Consider the following 12,511-nt stretch of genomic DNA (forward strand, 5'->3'; position numbering starts at 1 on the left):
TAAACAAAAAATGTAGTTTTTTTTTATTAAACCCGGACTCGGGTTGAACTTCGTTGTAGTGACGAGTCTGTGACTGTTTTTAAAATTTATAGATTTAAAGGTCGTACTAAACTGTAATTAAATAAAAAAAAAACGGGTTTTTTTCATTGAAAGTAAGGAGTGACATTAAAACTTAAAACGAACACAAATTAGTCCGTATATGTAAGGGGCTGTCTCCTCCTCAACGTCTCGCTCTTTACGCTTAAGTTTGACTCTTTATCATAACTATTATTTTAAAACAATAAAAAAATTTAGCGTAAAGAGCGAGACGTTGAGGAGGGGACAGCCCCTTTCATATACGGAATAATTTCTGTTCGTTTTAAGTTTTAATGTCGCTCCTTACTTTCAGTTAAAAAACTTGTTTTATTATTTAATTTCTGAACGTTTCTGAATTAATAAAGGTTTTGATTTTGGCTCACCTCAGATTAATAATTAAAACAAAATTTTAATATTAATTTTACTTTTATTTGGTTAAATGGCTTTCTCGAAATTTGTTTAATTTTATTTACGAACGTTTTTATTAGTAATAAATATACGTAACTTACGAATTAACATACGTAACGAACTTCTATATTCATATATTTTTAATATTTAATTTAGGGGGTACACCCTCTAGTCAATACCTCCCTATTTCGGCTGAAGTTCAAATTTTGTTCCAATTCTGTAAAAACGATCCCTTAATCATACAGGCCCTTAATTAGAATAAATAGATCTCATAAAAGTACTAAGAAAAATCTTTGGCTTAAAGAGCGAGGTAATCATTAGGGGCGAACCCAATCATCTACGCAATATTTTCATTTGTTTTAAGCATTGATGTTGTTCCTACTTTCAGTTGAAAAACCTTTTTTATTTAATTTCTGATCGTTTTTTAAATAATGCTGGGAAATCCGGTACCCCCTTCATAGCAGTGTCCCTTTTCTCCATGAAAAATTCTTCCATGCAAAGATCCTCCCACATAACCCTCGGCTCACCCCCCCCCCACCACTACCCGGAAAAATCCCTCCCGATAAAGTCTGTATAATTCCCAATGACCAGTACTATATGTAAACATTGGGTAAAATTCATAACTTTCAGCCCTCCCCCCGGGAACTTTGGGGGATTAAGCTATCCTAGAAGACATAGTTATTATATTTTCGATCATGCCGAACAAAATGGCTATCTCAAAATTTTGATCGGGTGACTTTGGGAAAAAAATGAACGTGGAAGAAGACCTAGTTGCCCTCCAGTTTTTGGGTCACTTAAAAAGGGCACTCGAACTTTAATTTCTGTTCGAATATGCTCTCTCGCAATATTCTAGGACCACTGCGTCGATACGATCAGCCCTGGGAAAAAAAAACACGCATCCGTGATCTTTCTTCTGGCGAAAAATACAAAATTCCACATTTTTGAAAATAGGAGCATGAAACCTCTACATTAGGGTTCTCTGATACGCTGAATCTGATGGTGTGGTTTTCATTAAGGTTCTATAACTTTTAGGAGGTGTTTCCCCTTTTTTTCGAAAATCAGTCAAATTTTCTCAGGCGCGTCACCTGAGATGAGTAGAACTAAAATGGATGAAACTTATATATTTGAAATCAGCATTAAAATCTAATTCTTTTGATGTATCTTTTGTTATCAAAGTTCCGTTTTTTTAGTGTTTCGGTTACTATTTCGCCGGGTCGCTCCTTACTTACAGTTCGTTACCACGAACTGTTTGATTTTTTATATGTGTATGGTGCCTTTTATTTCCGAAATAGGTGAATGTCGGTTAAATAAGCATGGGCACTGTTTCTGTTTTCTGTTTCTGTTCTATTTTTAATGTACCTGTATCTGTTATGTTTTTACAAAAAACAGAAACAGATAACCCGTTTTTATTTTACCTGTTCTGTTCTGTTTCTGTTTTTTTATTAGTTATTTGGTCCTGTTTCTGTTTTTTTTTTTTTTCATATGTTTTCCGTCTCGTCCTGATTTTTTTTTCGCGAGAAGATATGTTAACATATTTCAAAAAAATTTAAAAAAGTAGCTAATTAGCATTAGCCCGCAATATTTCCCAGTGAAAAATCAACTCTTTTCAGTTACACCCAGGGTTTTCATTATCCTCGAATTCTCGGGGATTTTCTCAAAAATATAGGTATCTCCCCGTAAAAAAATTTGGTTCACCGAATCCCGAAATTTCCACGAAAATTAACCAATCACGGTATCACCCCTAGTTACTAACCCTAGCAAACATTACTTTACATACCATAGTTTTTTACTACTCTCTTGTTCATTAATTTTCGTCTCCTGTGTTACTTTGCATAAGAACCAGACCGATACAATTTAAGTATAGACGATTCTTCATATTTTCACAAAACTATCAATTTTAGACTGTTTGCAGAATCTGTCATCATCTATAGTTTGTGTAATCAGAAATTACTTTTCAGGGAGTGTCTGTCACACGTCATTACATTACTATGATGTCACACGTCATTTATTTTAGCTATGATGTCACCATTTAAAGTCATAGAATGGTGATATATGTAAATTAATATTGCTTAATCACTATATGATGTCATAGCTAAATCGTCAGTGTCTTTACACGTCATAGCTACATTAAACTATGACGTTGGAAGGCCTACTTAAGAGTGGTCTTAGAATAGTAATATTTAATTGAAAAATGGAGACTGACTGGCACACAATAATTGATTTACAAAACTCTAAGTATCTTGCTTGCCTATCAGATGCTGAGCGTCCCTCGCAATTCAGGAACATTGTGAATAGGCACTACGGTGACTATTTAAAAATGTTTACCAAAGGTTACTACGATAAAGACAAGGCTGGTGTTGGCATCGCTAGTCCCGACAGGGGTGTGGTTATGGGCTTAATCACAAGAAGTGAAACATGCCTAGAAGCAGAACTAACTGCGTTATATGTGTGTTGTGAGTACATAGTCCACGAGAAGAGAAGCTTCGAGTCCGTACTCGTCTGTACAGCCTCGTTAAATGCGATTAAAAAACTGTCAAAAGACTTCAAAGAAAGTTGTTGTAAAATCATCAAACACTAAATTTTGGAAGCAAGAAAAAAAGTTAGAGAGTTGAAGTTTTTTTGGGTACCAGCCCACTCGGGAATTTATGGCACTGCACTGGTGGAGGCTGGAACAAAACATGTTGTTCAAAGAAGGTCAGGCTGCGTTGGGCATTCCTCGTATTTTGAAGAAAAATACAAGTCAGACAGAAGGTAATGCCGTTACATTTCTGCGTTCTGAGAGCATATTTCCAAGTTGTAGTTTTCACAATTTTGCTAATAAAGTATTCTATTTTGATCGTATTTGTTTTTTTATTAGGTTAAATAGGTTGGGTTTTTGTAAAATAGGTTTAGAGTCAGTATTTAGCATATCCTCTGCTTTACCCCCCCCCCCTAATGTGGAAATATATAGCCCAAATTTGTCTCTAAACTATTATATTTTCATCATATTTTGTTTTATTTCATTAGCATTCACCAAACTTCACTTCTCGAGTGTGTTTTATATAATATACAAGTACCAAAGTTTTGGTGGTCTAATTATTTTTGTTTTTTGTTTTTCATGATTAAATGTTACAATACTGATGAAGATGTGGTAACAAACTAAAAAATTATTAATTTTGAGACTACCAAAAGAGTAGTTTAAGAATAAAATTAATAGAGAAAATGGTACTGTTCTATTGGCTACAATACAAGCTAGATACATGATAAAAGAAACTAGTCAAACAGGTTCTTTCAACGGAGAAGTGAATTGCAAACAGTGGTTTCTCACTGCTTTTATATAATTAAAACTTCAGATTTTTGGGTTTTAGGGGGAACCATAGGATAGTTTCCTTTTAAAATTTTGGCTGGGGCACCCTTATGGGGGGGCAGGGTGGGGCTCTCGCCCCCCCCCTGGCGGTATTATCCGGGCGGAGTTGTTGATGTTTGTTCTGTTATGTGTAATCTATAGACTTAAAAAGGTACTTTCGATGCGGTTTGCCCCCCCCTGGAAATCATCGTATGGGGGCCCATGAAAATATGCTTTGCTTTACCACCACCACCATAATGTGATAATATATAGCCTAAATTTTTTTATAAACTTGTATATTTTATTAATATTTTGTTTTTTTTCATTAGCATTAATCAAACTTCACTTCTCGCGTGTCTTGTAGCTCATAGACCAGTAATGAAAAAAGTTGAATCAAAATACGTAGTAAAGTTAAATCTATAGTACTGGGATTTTAATAGCAGAAATCACCACCTTACTAGCGTAAAAGCCGTTTCTAAGGCGGGGGGGGGCAAAAGGGTCAGCTGTCCCGGGTGCCGCAGTTGGGACATGGCCCACTTTGATGCGGCTTTCTTTGTTTATATTTAAGCGGGGAGGGGGCTCTGTAATTGATTTTTCCCTGGGAACCACTCAACCCTGAACAGCCTTTAGCACAACTTTGTTAAAATTGTTAATTTGTATGTTGTGTTAAAATATATTTTAAAAAGGCTTCAACCTTAATTCAACATTTAGAATCAAAAGAAAATTTGAGCCCCTCTCCAAATACCCGTCGTCGAGAAAATTTGGCGTGATAATTTTAAATGGCTATTACCCCCAGGAATACTGTACTAGCACAGTGAATTGATATCTGCTTGGTAATACAGGTTTGATCCCAACTACAGCAATTTGGAGGACATGCTTGCTACTTGTCAATGTAAAAGAGATCCCGATACTGAAACGTTGATAATTATCGACATCCTATGTATCATCAATAGTTCTGGTGGATCTTAATAATTTTATCATGATTATTACCAAGATTAAAGGGCACATTCCACATTTTTTTATCATGAAAAGCATGTATCAACTCACATTAAATCTGACTTGTTTGTATTCACTTCAATAAAGTAATTTGTTTTTTTAATTGTTTAAGCTCAAAAGTTTTAATTTTTTTTCGTTCCAATTAAAAATGTGGGGACGGTGTCATTTGTACATCTTAGACATGGAAAGCAAAATTATTCAAGCAGCAATGTAAACTAATTTGTTGCTATATAAGTTAACAGTGAAATGAGGAAGCCAGCGCCCTCCTGAAACAGTGAAAGAAAAGTAAGACATAAAAAACAAATAAAAAATGGTACTAATGAGGACGAGCCTGTAGCTCTTCTTCTAAAAGACCGAAAAGGAAAAAATGGGGATAATTTTCTAAAGTTCGAAAAAAGCTAGGACTTACTATTTTTTTCTCTTTCGTTTTTATTATTATTTCTTATTCATATAACATTTTTTAAGCCCATTATGATAGTGTATTAAGTTTAAAGTGTATTGGTAACTTATAAAAAATTGAACTGGCGCTAGTATCGGCAAAAAATCTATAACAGGCATCTAGCAAATGGCGATACTTAGGCACTTTTCAGTGTAATAATAAGAATAATTGATAAATTTGGTTAATTATAAATGCCTGATATAAGTTTCTGACATAAAAAAAAATACAAAATTAAAAAGTTGACAAGTGTCGCCAACCACTAGATGGCGTTGATAGTTTTTTTTTGTCGTCACTAGCGCTAGGTCCTACTCTTATAAATTACCCGTTGTTCCGTTTTGTAAAAATTTTAACTGTTTGACTTCTTATTTTTTAGTCAAATAAACTATCCTGCAGAGATGAAAGTTCAGAAATAAAACGTCCTTGCACATTACTTTTAATCATTGAATCATTTGACCGTCCCTCCCTGAACACTACCCATAATGGGCTTTGCTTATTGAAATAGTTATTTTTTTTAGCCAAACGGGCCTGCCATAACAAAGAATACAAAACTAAATAAAAGAAAAATAAGAATTGAATTTCCTAAGGCCAACGAAAATACTGGACGAAACGAAACAGATATTTCGAAAGGACAATCGCCGCTCTTCTTCAGGGCTAGAGTGCGGAATGTTTTTTATGGTTCTCCGCGGTGTTTGACGTTTATATTTTTCAGTTTTTCTAATTTTTGGTGGTAGTTGTTCTTTTCTGTTTGATTTACGGGGTGTTTGTTTTTATCCGATTTCTTTAATTCAGAAAATGTGAGAATGTTTCATTCCAGCTTTCTCATACAGCGCTAAAGAAGGGAGGCGGTTGTCCTTTCGAAAAATACGTTTTGTTTCGTCCGGTATTTTCGTTGGCCTTATAAAACCACATTCTCGTTTTTCTTTTCTTTGGTATTTTATTCTTTTTTATTCCATTTTCTGATCAAAACAACACACACCCTAAAACGATAACAAGAATATTTTCGATTAAAGTGAGCTTTTTAGTCCGTTGTTTCAGCGCGGGAGCATGATTATTATTCACTTCAATATTAATAGCCGAAACTATTTTTAAATATTAAAATATTTTTGATAAACAATTAACCAAAAAAAAAACATTAACGGCGATGCTGCCCTTTAAATGACTTTCTTATTAACGAATAAAAAACAAAACAAAAAAAACTGAACCTCTAACATATGAGATGCAATTTATTAAAAACGAGTATTAAATAAAAAGAAATGAGAGTATAAACTCTGATTCGCAGAAAAACCCACTGCGAGTTCAGGTCAGAGCAGAGCCATTCCTAGGGTTGATGGTGCCTCGGGCGAAATTGATTACAGTGCCCTCCTCTTGACTCAAATATGATTAAAAAAAAAGAATCGAAGTGAAAAATTTGATCAAAGTGGGCAAATCCCCCAGCCCCCGCCTCCGCATCCTATCGGCACCTGGGGCAGCTACCCCAGTCACCTCCCTTTGAGCAGCTCTGGGTCAGAGCTGTATAAAAACCGAGTCTTGAAAGATTTGCAAGTGGGTCACATATTATGTAATTTTTTGAACAAATTTTTTATTTTAAATTTACTGTCAATAAAAAAAAAACAAAAAAAAAACAAAAAAAAAAACACCAACACACAAAAAAAAAAAATCTAGCAACCACAAAACCCAAAAAAAAATTATCAAAAGCAGAGTGAAATTTTTTTAATGTTTACGCATTCATTAAATGTCCAAGAGACTTAAAAAAAAACAGCCGGCACATGAGTGTGCTGCGAAACTGTGTTTGGGAATCATTGGTTTAAATATAGGGGCATTAACGATAGACTCTTTATTTTAGCGGATGAAAACACTACATAAGATGCAGGTAAATAGTCATTTTTGTCACATCAGTTTTCGCCAATGATGTGCTTCTCATGAGCCGTAGTCGGGAGCAGCTTTTAGCGAAGTCCGAAATTTTGAGGTGAGCACTAGCAGTCTCTCCACAAACACGTCAAAGTTCTTGTTGGTATGTTTCAATGGTAAGGCCTCCTGGGCCCCATTAGCAACAGAAACGACATCCTTACCGTGTGTTGAACAGTTTAATTGGCTTGTTCTTTTATTGTCAGTGTAGCACTCTTGAACTAACAAATTTCGTACGGTAAGATTGTTCCCAATCGTGCACGTTTCAACAGAAGAGGACTTGCACGCCTGTCTTTCGGTCCCCCCCCCCATCAATTACTTTTCCCAGCAGTGTTCACCTCATCCTGCTGAAAAAGGACGAAAAGCTACTTAGGTTAGGTTACTTTAGATACTGTATATAGCTAATGTACCTCCCTCGGTTATACTGCAACAGGAAAATTGTCGGGAAATATTTGATGCTAGATACCCTGACACAGGTAACTTGGCGTGTAAAACACAAAACTATTTGGGTTGATACAACCCATTTTAGACCTTTTTTTATTTATATATGATGTTCGCCGTCCATTGTGTGTTTTTTGTTGTTATTTTCTTATTTTCTTTTTGCATTGTTATTTCTTTTTTTTTTTACAGTTTTGATAGTTATAGCTATTTTATATAGTTGTTTCTTTTTTAATGTAATCCGCATTTGCTTTGTTGTATTTGCGGGTAAAAATAAAAAAAAAAACATTTTCTTTAAAAAAATTTATTTGTAGCACTTTTTAATTAACTTTCCGTGAAGCTAATGGATAGACTATTTTAAATAAAGGGGAAATTTAAATCCTACCACGTGAGAAAAAGAGAAAAGGTTTGACAAATTATAAATGATGAATAAAATAGGCTAAATATACTTACTCATTTTGACTTGTCTCTCCATTTTGGTTACCAATGTTCTCTTGAAAGAAAAGAACGAATTAATTGGCAAACTTCATTTAACATAAATTTAACGTAATAGTACTAAACAAAACATTTTGTAATTTAAAAACCAGGGTTGGATAGGAAGGAGTAAGGTGCTTTTCACGTCAATAAGCAATGAGGTATGCTAGATTTTATAAGGAACCGCCTTTAGCTTCGGCAGCAAGATATCCCATCTCCGATAAAAATAAAGTCTTCTTGTGAGCCAATTATCGGTTCACTTTTGTTTCAGATTAGAACTGAAAAGTTAGTTCTTGAGGCCAGAAACTGTTTTTAATGCAAAGAAACTAGCTCATGCACCGGTGAAAATGTACTATTCGTATTTTTTTATTATTTTGTTTTTATTTGAGGTGATGTGCACTAGGTTTTGCCGCAGCCAGATCTAACGTTATCCGAACTTTATCTTCTGAATCCAGATACAACGTCATCCAAAAAAGTCATTCTGAGAGCAACAATTGGGTTCATTTCTGATTCAAACCAGAATGGAAAGATAAGTTCCTCCGGCCAACAAAATTGAATTTCAATGCTAAAAAAAAATTTATGTTATATACTGGTGAAATATACTGCTGGTATTCTTTTATTTTAAATATTTAAAATCAAAATCTTTCGCTCATAGAAAAGGTGAAATATTCATTTACCATTTATGGTGCGATACAGGTAATTTCATATCACTTAGTTATTTTCTATTGTAATTGTCACTACAGGTTACTTTTCTGTAACTTACTGTTCATCTTTCTTCTAAGGCTCATGCCGAGGGTTCGGCGTAGAAAGCTATGAGACCAGGTACCTCCAGGTTGACCTATCGCTTGCGAGGCTCGCTGCTTCTTCCATCGAGATGTGGGCTTGAGCGAGGAATTCATTGGCTTTGTCTTTCCACCTAGTGGGGGGAGGGGGCGTCCTCTGGGTCACTTCCATCCGTGTATCTTTGGGTCGAAGTCGAATGCGAACCGTGCTGGGGCGTCGCGTGACATGCGAAGGAGGTGGTCGTACCACCAAACAATACGCTGGGCGATCTGCGCCGAGAAAGGAATTTGTGTCGCACGTGACCGGAGGATCTGGTTGCTAACAAAGTCAGTCCAGTGAAGTCCCTCGATTTTCCGGAGATGCTTCATCTGTGCGAAATCGACGGCGCTAAGGATAGATTTTGCAGCTGGCCACATCTCCGCTCCATACAACAGCACGGTGCTGACTGACGCATTGTAAATGCGCATTTTGGTAAAGCGGCTTATGTTTGGCTTTCGCCAGATGCTGCTCAGTCTCCCAACAAGTGCCGCGGCTTTGGCTATTCGAGATGTAAGTTCTTTTGTGATCAAGCCATCCCTCAACAGAATGGATTCCAGGTAAGTGAAGTCTTCAACCACATCTACTCGGTTGCTTCCGATGTTGACTTCCTTTATGGTAGAATGGGACGTGGAGGGCTCAAGGAGCATAACTTTGGTTTTCTGCCAGTTGATCTTCAGTCAAACTTGCGAGGCTTCTTCTGAGAGCACCTGGAGAGCTTTGGTGACCTTTTCGACGGTGTCCGCAACTAACGCTATGTCGTCGGCGAAGTCAGCATCAGAGAGTAGCCGGTCTCCGAACTGGAGGCGATTCTTCGTGCTGGTCATAACATGGTCTATGACGCAGTTGAAGAGATCGGGAGCGGCGGCACAGCCTTGCCGGACGCCAGTCTTCACCGATAATGTGAGACTGCGTCTTCCATTGACTTGCACGCAGCTCTCCGTATCATCATACAGCTTTTCAAAAAGCGAGCAATATTCCTGGGGTATGGCCGTAGTTCTCAGTATCAGCCAAAGTGATCGAAGGCAGCCTTAAAGTCCACGAATGCAAATCATCTTCACTAATTTAATCTTCCAAATATATTCAATATTCTTATATCAACAAGTTGCCTGGGGCGAATCCAGTATTTTTTTTTAGGGGGGGGGCAAAATACAATGATCCGATAAACTTGCGTTTAGAGTAAGCTTAATTTACGAAAAATTGCTTTAATTATGAAAATTACATTACTTTAGACAACGTTAAGGGGGGAGGGGGGAGCCCTTCCCCTCCCCCCAGGATCCACCACTGCAAGTTGCCTTATGTCTATTTCTCTGCCAATGAACGAATTATATACCGCTGTCTATTTAATTGCGAATAAATGTACTTGTCATCATTCTGTGAAATCGTACGCCAACTTTTAAATTTAGCTGACCTACCTAAAACGTATGGTATATTTTTGAGTAGGGTAAGGATTCGCTTTCCAGATTTTTTTTTCTTGCGTCTTAAAGTGTAAGATATAATTATTTTATGTTGTTCCTTTCATTGTTACTACAGTGGCCTTAAATTAATTTTGGACAAGGATATTACCTTTATATTACCCAGTGTTTCCACGCATTTAGCTGAGTTTCCTTATGACAAACGTGTCTAGAGTGAATATAAATAAAAATGTACACTTTAAAATACAAGATACGGACTAGCAGTTTTCGAAGTTTTTATCATGACCTGTTCCCCAAAGCTTCAAAAACTAATGTAGTAGCCAATGATGATAATCAGATAAAGGTTCTGACAACACAGTTATCTAATCAGATAACTGTGAACGTTTCCTTACTTTATACCAGTAGTTCTCAACCGATTCCAGGCCTATCTAGGCATTTAGGCCCATCTATGCCTCACCTAGCCATTTCTAAAATCCTACTTCTCTCCTAATATTTTAATTTTTTATCCAAATTTTACGTGTATCCACTTGAATGAAGCTCATAGGGTCATTAACTTGGTATCTAATGAAAATTTTATTATTGTCTCAATATAACAACTTATGTACAATGCATAACATCATTGCAATACTATAATGTATCTTTTTTGTTTTTTTTAAATGCATTCGAATGTGACGTCATTCAACTGAAAAATGTTTTGTTTTTTTTAATTATGGATCTAAAGTAAAGTTAGTCAAAGGGTGCACGTCCAGGACATGACCTGCCAAAGCATTGCCATAAACCAACGGTGCACCCGCGTTGAGAATCACGGGCTTACACGTGTAAAAAGTACAAATACAACAAAATAGCAGTATAATAAAGCAAGGTAACGCATACTAAAACAAGAAACAGAGGGAACCCCCACCAACGACTCAGAACAATTTTGTGGACCTCCAGGGTTCTGTGAACCCTAAAATGGAAATTACTGATATAGACTATGGATTAACTTCCGAAATTCACAACTTGAAGTGTTCCAAACTATAAACAGAAATGACTAGATTTCTGAAGTTTATACAATGGTTTATTAATTTATATATTCACTAGGCCAGAACTAAACAACTTTTATCCAAGGCGAAACAAATTTTATCGTGTGCTTGATCAACATCTTAAATATAACAATAATTGCAAAATACAAGCTTTATTTAATGTTCTATTGAAACTGAGACAATGTATATATGAATGATTAAACCAATATATGGCAGTGATCATTCGATCATATCAAGCATTTAGACAAAATTCTTCGAAATCGTAAATCAAAACTCAATCAAAATCACGGTTCCTCACAATGCTTTTTATTGTTTTAACATGTTTAATTATTAACGCATCAATTATTTTACTATACAAGCTTAAGATTTTTTTTTATATAATTAATATTATTAACTCTTATAATCAATAAGGATTCAATTTCTCATACTGTAGGCTATAACGACAGTATTTCGCAATTTTATTATAACAGCCTAAACGAATACTTACTTTTGGACAAGTGATTCCCTTCCATTACTATTACTTAACGTGATTCTCTTTTCTTTCGTGGATATTTCTTTGGCACACACCCATTCTTTAGAATAATCTAAATTTTATTTTGTGTATTTCCTTATTTGGGGTGGTCTATTTCTTTGTTTAGGTAGACAACTAGATCATTTCAGAATAGGTCTTACTTTGAAAGGGGGTGCTCTCAAATGCATCTCAGCCACCGTCAAAATAAAAAGTATAGAATAAGGTCATCTGCTAACACGAATCACTATTTTAAAATAAGGTTAAGTACGGGTTTTGCTTTTAATGCACCCACCATCCTACTGAAAGCAGGTTAACAAATTCTGATGTTTGGGTCTAAAAATAATTTCAAGTAAGGACTTGGGCCTGAAATTGGACTCAAGATTCAAGAACAAACTGGAATGGACTAAGTCAATTGGTTTCTAAAAGTAAATTTAAGAATTCAATGGAAAAAGTTTATTATTATTGTAAGTAACAATCCTTATTTCTATGGATATCCCTGAGTACAAGCTAGAACTCAGTCAAGTGCTTTGACGCACTAAAACACGATATAAAAGTGACCATGGTCGGATCGGCTTCTGAAAGTTTACATCATATGATATCGTGAAAAAAAAAAACAAAGAGGTCCTAAATTTTCAAGAAGACAACAACAGTTATCAACAAAATAAGTTGTCTTAACGGGCGCGG

General features: G+C 35.7%; 1 protein-coding gene and 1 long non-coding RNA gene across 2 annotated transcripts in view; both read right to left on the bottom strand.

Annotated features, from left to right (window-relative positions):
• The window catches only part of LOC148953732 (uncharacterized), a 387,433-nt gene that overhangs the window by 335,810 nt on the left and 39,112 nt on the right, over nt 1-12,511 (bottom strand). The window lies entirely within an intron of this gene.
• LOC148953737 (uncharacterized) overlaps nt 1-12,511 on the bottom strand; it is a 91,430-nt gene that overhangs the window by 26,426 nt on the left and 52,493 nt on the right. The window contains exon 3 of the long non-coding RNA XR_016143764.1: nt 8,040-8,079. This is a non-coding gene — a long non-coding RNA (uncharacterized LOC148953737). The remainder of the gene's footprint in view (nt 1-8,039; nt 8,080-12,511) is intronic.

This window comes from Artemia sp. Qi Xiang Cuo, chromosome 3, assembly GCF_049724085.1.
Source record: "Artemia sp. Qi Xiang Cuo chromosome 3, ASM4972408v1, whole genome shotgun sequence".
Lineage (NCBI taxonomy): Eukaryota > Metazoa > Arthropoda > Branchiopoda > Anostraca > Artemiidae > Artemia > Artemia sp. Qi Xiang Cuo.